At 46.6% G+C, this 9640-nt stretch overlaps 1 pseudogene; it reads left to right on the top strand.

Annotated features, from left to right (window-relative positions):
• Window positions 1–1205: 1205 nt before the first annotated feature.
• On the top strand, window positions 1206–2364 carry LOC144167920 (uncharacterized; annotated as a pseudogene).
• Window positions 2365–9640: the final 7276 nt, after the last annotated feature.

Genomic DNA, 9640 nt, shown 5'->3' with positions numbered 1-9640 from the left:
TGAGTGCCGAATTTACGACGGGCAGGAGGCAACCCATCCTCTGTCAATCGTGGTTCAGACTTTCAACGCATGTTGTGACGTTGTGTTCGTTCGAAACGCATCTCTGGATTGTTTGGAAGTTGAATAAACTGTATGCGTCAAACCCGGGCATTCGGCTCAGGGCGTTCTTTGCGATTGTACGAAAGAAGTTCCACGGGGCTTCAACGCTTTCTTTATGGAACGTACTCAGGTAAGAGAATATTCATGTCGTGTTATGGCCGTGTTGCATTCAATACAAACGGTTAAGAGTTTGTTTACACTTGTTTCGTTTGTCGTAAAATGTCCAAGCACTCCGGCACTCCGCTGGCAGATCAGCCAGCGAGCCGACGCTGAGCAGACGACTCATCTCTTTGCCGGAAGTGCGTGAAAAAGCCGCCCAATAGCAGGATGTCTAGCTCATGACGAACATCTGGGAATTGATGATGTAGACATGTGAAGATGGCGGCGTCCAAAAACACGAAGGAAAGGGTGAGAAAAAATCGACAAACTTTGCAACAAAAGTGTGAGCTTTCCGCTGGGCGTAAAAGAGTAATACTTGGCACAGATGATGTTGACGACCCAATCTAACGATTGCGCTAGTCAATTTAGTGTGCTCAAAACGCCTTTCAGGGCCCCTTTAAGAGCAGAAAAATCGTCCTTCTATCTCAAAAACGTAGGCCATTTTTCGATTGAAACTTTAGGTGAGGGTTAGAATGGGCAAATTGAAGGCGGAATCAACAGCTTAGAAGACGACATCGCACCGAGGAATTAGCGACGAAGCTGTTTTCGCTTCGAAGCGGGAGGGCAGGGCGACGCCATGTTAGTCAAATCAAACCGGAGACAGCAAAGGATGATGGGATAGAGTGCTGGGCTCCGTGGGCTCAAGTCGTGGCGGGACTCGGCTTCACAAATGTGACGTCAGGGCCTCTCCTAACCTTTTCTTTCCTCCATGGGCCAGCCGAACCACGACATTTCGCTGCGCATTTGGAAGTAGTTCTACAAACATTATTCAATGCGGATAACCTCTGCAAATCAAAAATATATATATTTATTTTTTTCTAGCCTTGCTTTGACAATGCGAATAAATCGCCAGAATATAATCGCCAGTAAGCGTTACTTTTTTTAAATTTTCGGTTTTGTTGGTTGCGGAAATTACCACTGGTGGCACGACGGTTCTCTTAAAAAAAATGCCGTCTTCATCGACTGCAGCTACTTTTCCGTCCGATAGCCCGCCAGTTAATTCGCCTCAAAGGATTTTCAAAAAGTTTCACAACCAAAAGCTGTCAAACCAGACCAAGCAAGTTGTCTGCAACGTGTACGCCCAAGTGAAACTGAAGCAACCAGGACTCTCCGTCGTTTCCGCATTTCGTTCGGTTAGCCAGCTTACCGGCGTAAGCGAGCGTACGGTCGCACGGCTCAAGAATGAGGTTTTGCGTGGCACCCTGAAGTCCCCAAAGCGCAAAAGGCTTCGTTTGTCGACTGGGAAACCGCCTGCAGTTACAGGAAATACAAGAGTATAGCGGCACGACAGCTTCACCCTTGCTGCTCTCCGACGGAAAGTGCATCAGTACTTCATTCGCAACGAGGCTCCAACTGCAGAAAAGATCTTCAGCGATGTGACCAGCGACCCCGACATGGGGCTGCCGAAGCTGAGTGTCAGAACGATGCGTCGGCTTCTGAATGAGATTGGATTTGCTTTTCGGAAGCGAAAACGTAACTCTGCGCTTCTGGAAAGGGATGACATCATCGTGTGGCGGCGGAAATATCTGCGGACCCTTCGAGAAATGCGAAAGCAGAAACGGTACGTGGTTTTGATTTGGCGGACGGATAGATAAACGTCAATTCCTGCGATTAAAATAAAAATTTCGTATGTAACATTATTTGACAGTTGAAATGTAACAAGCAAAAATAACGATGGAAGTTCTCGTAGAGCCAAATATTTTATTGCTGAGAGGTACGTATCAACACCGCTCCACATGCATACTGGCGTTCAGTTTATATTTTTCATGGAGTTTTTCTGCCTCTTGTTCGTATTTTGCATGCTATTCTGGTTCAGCAAGTGAAGGGACAAGTATGCATCGACATGTTATAATAATGTATGGATAGCACTCAGTGAGTGGATTTCGTTAGCCATGTGGGTGGTGTACGTTCTGCGAACATTTTTTATTTTGGTGTTTTGCGGTGCCACCAAAAACTAAACATGCCTGCCTGCGTAGTAGAATGATGTTAGGTGCAAGCAATAAGTGCCTTCTCTGTCTTTACTAACCCTTCTCCCCAAAGAAAAACTGACACGTATTCCCTTCATTTTCGCAGGACTATATACTACCTCGACGAGACTTGGGTCAATGCTGGGCACACCAAGGGCACGATGTGGGAGGACACCACTGTGTCATCCCGTGAACATGCCTTTCGCAAGGGTCTTACTACTGGGCTTCGTGCACCAACAGGCAAAGGTGGTCGGCTCATCGTCCTTCATGCTGGAAGTGAGAAGGGCTTTGTGGACGGGGCATGTCTCATTTTCCGTGCGTCAAAGAGTGCTTCCACTGACTACCACAGTGAAATAGATGGCCCACGCTTTGAGGAGTGGTTCGCAGAACAACTTCTACCCAACATTGAGCCACGCAGTGTTATTATCATGTACAATGCTCCGTACCACAGTGTTCGGACCGAAAAGCTGCCCTCGACGTCGTGGCGCAAGGCCGACATTCAGTCTTGGTTGACTTCAAAAATGATCCCGTGGCGTGATGACCAGTTGAAACCCGAGCTCCTTCGGCTGGTTAATGAGAACAAACACAAGTTTTTTGGATACCGGATTGAAGCCCTGGCCAGAGTTGCTGGTCATTGTTCGGCTTCCTCCTTACCACTGTGAATTCAACCCTACTGAAATAGTCTGGAGCCAGGTTAAGGGGTATATTGCTGCCAACAACACTTCATTCACTCTCGCTGAAGTTGAACAACTACTCAACGAAGCCATCGCCCTCGTGACTCGCGAAAACTGGGTCCGGGACTGCGCTCATGTGGAGCGTCTTGAGAAAGAGGCCTGGGAGAGGGATGGTGCAATCGACACCAGAATCGACAACGTCGGGATTCCGCTAGGTTCCGACTCCAGCAGCTCTAGTGACTGCACTGACAGCGAAATGAACGGCGTAGAGGAACTGTGATGAAACCGGTGTGCGCTGACTTATGTGGTGCTGGTCGTGTGTGGCGAGTGACAAGGTGCTTTGTTTACGGTTCTGGTGACCGGAAGCTTGGAAGTACGCTCGGTTGGTGCTGCTTTTGTGTGGCAACTTACAGAGCCCCCTGTTTAACTTTCGGATGCCCAGTAGCTTGGAAGTACGCTTTATAGGTTATGTGGTGCTGGCCTTGTGTGGCATATGACGAGGTACTTTGTTTTCCTTTCTGTTGGCCGCAAGCTTGGAAGTACGCTCTGTTGGTGTATGTGGTGCTGCTTGTGTGCAACAACTTACAGGACACCTTGTTTGCTTTTCTGATGCCCTGCAACTTAGGAGGTAGCTGCTCATACAGTGCTAAATTTGTGCAGCACCAGGCAATCATTTGGAGTGCTTGTTGCTTGTTGTCAGTATGCGAATTATTCTTCAGGTGGTCGGTTGTGGGTGGCAGCTAAGATGCACTTGCTATACCTTTTTCATGCATAAAATGAAACCTGACGACGAACGCTGGTAGCAAGCAGTGAGGAGTGGCACGTCACATATCCTGTTTCACTCAGAAGAAATGCAATTGGAAAATTTGATTACAACCCAAGAGGTTGTAAACAGCCTCTGCAAACAGCAGTTACCTGTGCATGAAATGACAAGACTGGAAGAATTATTTTACAAGAACTGCGAGATGGTAGTGACATCCAGAAATGCATTGTTGAGTTGTCTATCATTTGTAATCATTTCGGTCATCTGAAAAAAATATACTACCATCAGTTGCACATTGTAAGTGAGGTAATCATTTGTACTCACTTGCTCATATTTTGTTTGTCTTTTCGACTACAGAGGGTAGATTGCTGAAGTAAAAGACCATGTCCGGCTCAAATAATTTCTTTTAAATGCGTATTTACAGGGTTAAATGGTGAGGAGTAATACGAATCGTCAATGCCTCACTTACAAATGTCGAACGCTGTGGGTTTCCTTGCTAACAGCCTTAGCTTTTGTAAAACTACAACATTCCCGAGGCCCTGGGATATGAGGTCGAACACATGAAAGGTAACGGCACGCTCTCATGAAACAGAATTTACAGAAATGTTTACTGCCATGGGGATGGGCAGTGTCACTTTGTCATGTCTGTGGTGCAATGTCTTGTACATCTATGTTGTTTTCACATTTATCATGAAGAAATTACTGTACATTGTACTCAGTGACTGTGAATAACTGCTAACAGAGCCAAAAATGTTTGTTTCGAAATACGTGGCTGCGTGCCTTTGAGTGCTCAAGTGGGCTTGAATATGTGCTTGAAAATGGGGCCATGGTTTTAAAGGTTTACTCCTGTGACTGGCGTTCGTGTGCATGTTTGTGGTTGTGTGACTACTTGGAGTGGCTTCCAGATTTTGTCCAGCTGATTATGCAGGAAATAAATAAATGAAACAAAACAGATTCTTTCTTCTGCTTCAATTTTTCACGTAGCACATATTATTCCTGCTGACTAATGCTCACGGTGTACCGATGTCAAGCGGTTTGCAATTGGCGGTAGCAGCCCTGAGTGTCGGAGTGTTTCTGCTGGTTGTGGAATTGTGTGTGCAACTCCTGGCCACAGCCACAAAATTGTACATTTTTGCGAAATTTTGGAGCACTTTAGCGATGGTGGGGTGTCACGTCGCCGCCAAATGAAAATTCGTGAATTGGACGGGCTGGACCATCACTGGTGAACCCACGTGCTGGGCTTGGGAACAAGTAAGAGCACGGTGAGGCCAACATGAAATTTACAGCCATGAATACCAGTCAGCTATTTTTTAATGTAGAGCCAGCCATGCTCCCACAGCATTGATGTAAATGTCAAAAAATTGAGGCTGTTGCAGCCTATTGGAATGTTGAAGAGTTAGCAGCTACACTCAGTCAACGCGAGTTCTGTTGCCTGGTTTGGAAGCCAATTGAAATTCTGCTGACAGGCCCAGTTGCGGTGTTCTGGATAGGGTGATCTTTTCGGCAAGTGACCAAAGAAGTATGCGAGTGACCACACATTAAAAAATGGAAAGGGGTGACTTAACCACCAATCTGAGAACGGCTCGATATATTGGCGTTTGGCAAAGTTAGCTGATGCAATGTACTTGACGATGTCAGTGACCACATTACTGGCAAAATGTTCAGTGACCAATTCTTTTTAAACTTTACGACCAGCGCTAACTGTGCAGGTGTTTAGACAGTGTTACGTTTTTCATCCGTCCAAGTGCTGACACGCCTTTACGCTGTAAATAGGCAACTCAGCCAGTGAAGTATGACTGCTATCCTAAGATATGAAACCTGCGCCACATAGTATAGCGAGACTCGCCCGAAAACCCGCTGTTCATCAAAGATATTGGAATAGGATGGCGTGGCGATTGAGCGCAAGATTCATGGGTCTGCAGCGCGAGCTTCCCCTATACGCTTTCCGAGTTGCGGGTCACCGAAACTTCTTGGGGCCTGCCTAACTCAGCGCGATCCAAATGGGATTTCACTTCGCGCCGTAGTGCCGTGTGCTGCCCTAACGGTATAGCGAGCCTGCGCTATGTAAGCACGCTACACGTGCGCGTGGTGCTGCCCAGTTTTCGGCTAAAGAAGAGTGTAAATATCAGTGCCTGCCCTCAAAACTGCAGCGCTGACAAAATTAACGGCGTTTCTAGGCGGCTCAGAGTTCGACGGTACCGTCCACGCTATAATATATTAAGTCGGTGCGAGTTCTCCAGTGAATGCATTGGCTTTTGCTTAGAATCAAATGAAAAGTAGACAAGGATACGCCAATATGCCTGCATGATTGGTGATTGCGGTTCAGCGCACTCAACCAAAGAGCTCATGCGAAGAAACGAACTGCAGCAAATGCGTATGCGTCACGCCGAAACCGAAACCGAAACTAGTGTATTGGGAACTACTTTGGCGCAGTAACACAAAGGAGTTCCCCACCCCCAGAGTAGCTTTGTCTCCATTTCCACAGAAAGTTGTCCCCGAGTATAGGACATTCAAGACCAAAACGATTATTCGAGACTGGTGACGTTAGGGCGAAACGCTCTCCGTATCAGAAGTAGATACCCGTGCGGCATAAAAATAAGGAATGGAACACGCGCCTGGCTTGGGACGCAGATAACACAGCCGGTCGCGGCCGGGCAGTAAAAACAAAACATAAACAAACAAACCGAATGCCTAGTTCGCGGCACTATCTTCCCGGAAAGAAACACTCGTACCAACCACCACGCAAGCAAACATTTCTCTGCTTCCTCTTCTATGTCGTTTTCCGCTCCGAGCTCACTGCGCGATAAAATAGAAGCTATGGGGCCAACTCTTGTCTTTATAGTGGGCAGAAACTGAGAGGAGTGTTGCTCAGGATACCTGGTCGCCGAACGTCATGCAGTACAACGGTGTAAGTAAATTCCACTTCTCATTATTGTTATTACGTCACCTGAACTATGTAGTCGCGTAAGCAAAAGTCTTCCCAGTTGTAGCGAAAATCCGCCGCGTAAATATTGAGAAAGCCGTATTTTTAAGGGCTTTATGAGGCGCATATAGTATGACTACATTCTTTCGGATTCACAACCTATCAGCTACATAACCGCATCGGTGATATCTCTGTGTAAAATATACTATTTGCGGTTGTAGTTTGACATTGTATAATACATTCTGCACAAAAACAATGTTTCTTGTGCACAGAGCCAAGTATTCACGTTTCGAACGGCGCTACGTCAATTCCTAACACGTTTAAAGGTGGGTTGACCTAAAAGACACTGTAGTGTTGGTGTCATTCAAATCACTCCGAAATATAGGAATGGGAGAAATAATTCACGTTTACAAACGAGATCAAGGCTCAATAATTTTGTTAGAGCCTTGAAAATCCTGTATGAGATTGGTGATCTTACAGATATTGCTTTAAATCATGTACTTTACTATGTGGGACTTCACAACAAAGTGCAGTACTCCAATAATACTAGAGTTCAGTGTACGAGTTGAATCTTGGGAACAAACGTGCATGTACTGGGCCAATCTGTTGCGTAGCAATGAACGGCAAGTTTCTACACCCCAAGTACCCATGGTTGTTTGCTAAAGGTTGAAATATTGAAGAAAAGTGCAGGTCTAGAGAAACAGAGGGCTGCGCTTTGAACAAACGCGTTTAAGCAAAATCTCAGTCAAATCTAGTGAAATTGGTAATCACTTTCATGCAAAACGAAATCACCGCTTTATTTTTTGCGATTGAAACGCGCAGTGCTTCGACATCTGGCGAGGGAGAAATCCCACCCGTTTTTATTTTATTCAGTACTCGTGACGTTAAAACCATTGGTTATTTGATATCTGCATTTGTAACTGTTCCAGATTGCCATACGTTGGAAGACGCATGCGTTCTTTCTGTGGATCTGCGTATGCTCAACCGAAGGAATCTCGGCCTGTCTGCCCTGCCAGCAAACCACGAACCTGACGACACTCCCCCGTAAATTCAAAAACTGCAACTTGAGCTTCGATGAAAACGGCCATCTTCACGCTCTTTGTCACATTCATGTCAAGCCCCCTATTCGCAACGGGTCTGATCCTGCTAATACCGATATAATGACAATGGAGCAACTACTGGTTTCAGAAGATGCCGTTCGCCCTGTGTCTCAAGGATGTGCTCCAGTCTCCCTGTCTCTCCGACGGGTGCGATTAAAGAAATGGGACGACTTTCATGACCATTTAGATAGTAGCTACGATCACATCGAGATGGAAAAAGGTAGAAACCAGGGACTGCTTCTTTGGTATTCAATGCAGCTATCTATGCGGCAGATGACATTTGACGTGACATTCGGCAAGCCCCCGCCGGTAGCTGTCGCCATGTGTGACAGCAAGCGGGCCAACCGAAGCGGCATTTTCAGCGTTTACAGCGTTGCTGACCCGTTACTCTACGCATTCCCGGGTCCGGAATATTTTCGTGCTCCCGCAAATACCACCATGCCCTGGAACATTTCCTTCTTCTCCACCGATGCAGTTATTACGTACGATGAGACATGGGAAGAAATCCCCACGAATATTTTGGAGTTTGTCGCGGTCACACCTATTAGGCATTTTGCGTTCTACAGATGTAATTTCCACAAAATCTCCTTCAACGATATTCCTCCCATGAAGAGTATTCAGAATCTTGAATTCTTACAATCTCCTATTAAGACCGTTCATCCGGAGGCGTTTGACCACATTACGTCGGTTAAGAAAATTTCGCTGACAGGCACGAAGCTCCCCGGTATACCAGAAGCAATATTTTCTTTGAAAACACTGGCATGTGTAAACATGTCTGACACAAATGTTCCTCCTGGAGTGGAGTTTAACTTTGGGCCCAGCAGCCGTAATAGAAAGAGCAGTGCTGAACAATTAATCACAAGTGGCAGCAAGGTGACACTGTTACGTGATCGTGACCTATGTGGCTTCCCGAATTTGCATGAGCTACATATGGACCGGTGCGGCCTGAAGAATCTACTAGGCTCCCCATTTATATGCCTGAAAAAACTGCAGGTTCTTTCTTTGCAGGCAAACAAAATACCAGAGCTCAATGAAGGGACGCTGGCAGGTTTGACAGGATTATTAGTGTTGAAGCTGAACCGCAACCGCCTGACGGTCTTTCCTGGCACAAATATACTCATACAGTTGGTGTCCTTGCGAGTGCTTGACATATCCTTCAACAGCATTCAACAACTCCGTGTGGACAAACCTCTCAACAGTTCCCTAGATGAGCTTTTCGCCCAGCACAACGGGATAAAGAAGTGGACACCGCCAACCTTTTCTAGGATGACTAAACTAAAAATGTTGGATCTCAGCCATAATGAGCTCGGATGGCTGGACAACGAAATGTTTCTCGACCTGAACGGCACAAAGAACGTGAGCCTCAGCTACAATCCCTGGGATTGCTACAGTTGCTACCTCAACAACCTTCACAACTTTGTTGACAAACACCAAGTGCAGTGCGCGGAGTGCATGGCCTGCAAGGTTCCAGAGGAACAAGAGGGATACCCCGTTCGGAGCGTTGCATGGAGAGAGGAAGAGTGCGTAGGTGTGGACTATTATCGCGTGTACGTTGTTCCGGGGATACTTTGTATCATCGTTTCCGCCACGCTTGTTTATGGCACTTACAAATCCCGCTGGTACTTCATATATATATCTTTGTACCTTAAAGTTGGCATCAAAGGCTACAGGAGGCAAGTGAACGTGGGGAATTACGCATGGGACGCTTTCGCATCCTACCATGCCTCTGACTCGGATTGGGTTCACGAGGTTCTGCTGCCCAAACTCGAATCGCCTCTCCTCAAGTTCCGACTTTGCGTTGCCGAGAGGGACTTCATTCCGGGTACTCCCATCACCGAGAATATATGCCGAGCCATTTCGCAGAGCCGCGTCTGCCTCTTCGTGCTGAGCCCTGAATTCTGCCGAAGCCGCTGGTGCATGTTTGAACTGAGCCTCGCGCAACACAGGTTGTCTGA

The sequence above is a fragment of the Haemaphysalis longicornis genome, unplaced genomic scaffold, assembly GCF_048455015.1.
Source record: "Haemaphysalis longicornis isolate Haplotype H1 unplaced genomic scaffold, Haemaphysalis longicornis Haplotype H1 scaffold_2, whole genome shotgun sequence".
NCBI lineage: Eukaryota > Metazoa > Arthropoda > Arachnida > Ixodida > Ixodidae > Haemaphysalis > Haemaphysalis longicornis.
Note: the sequence above shows the minus strand (reverse complement) of the source record. Positions and strands in the feature narration are given on the sequence as shown.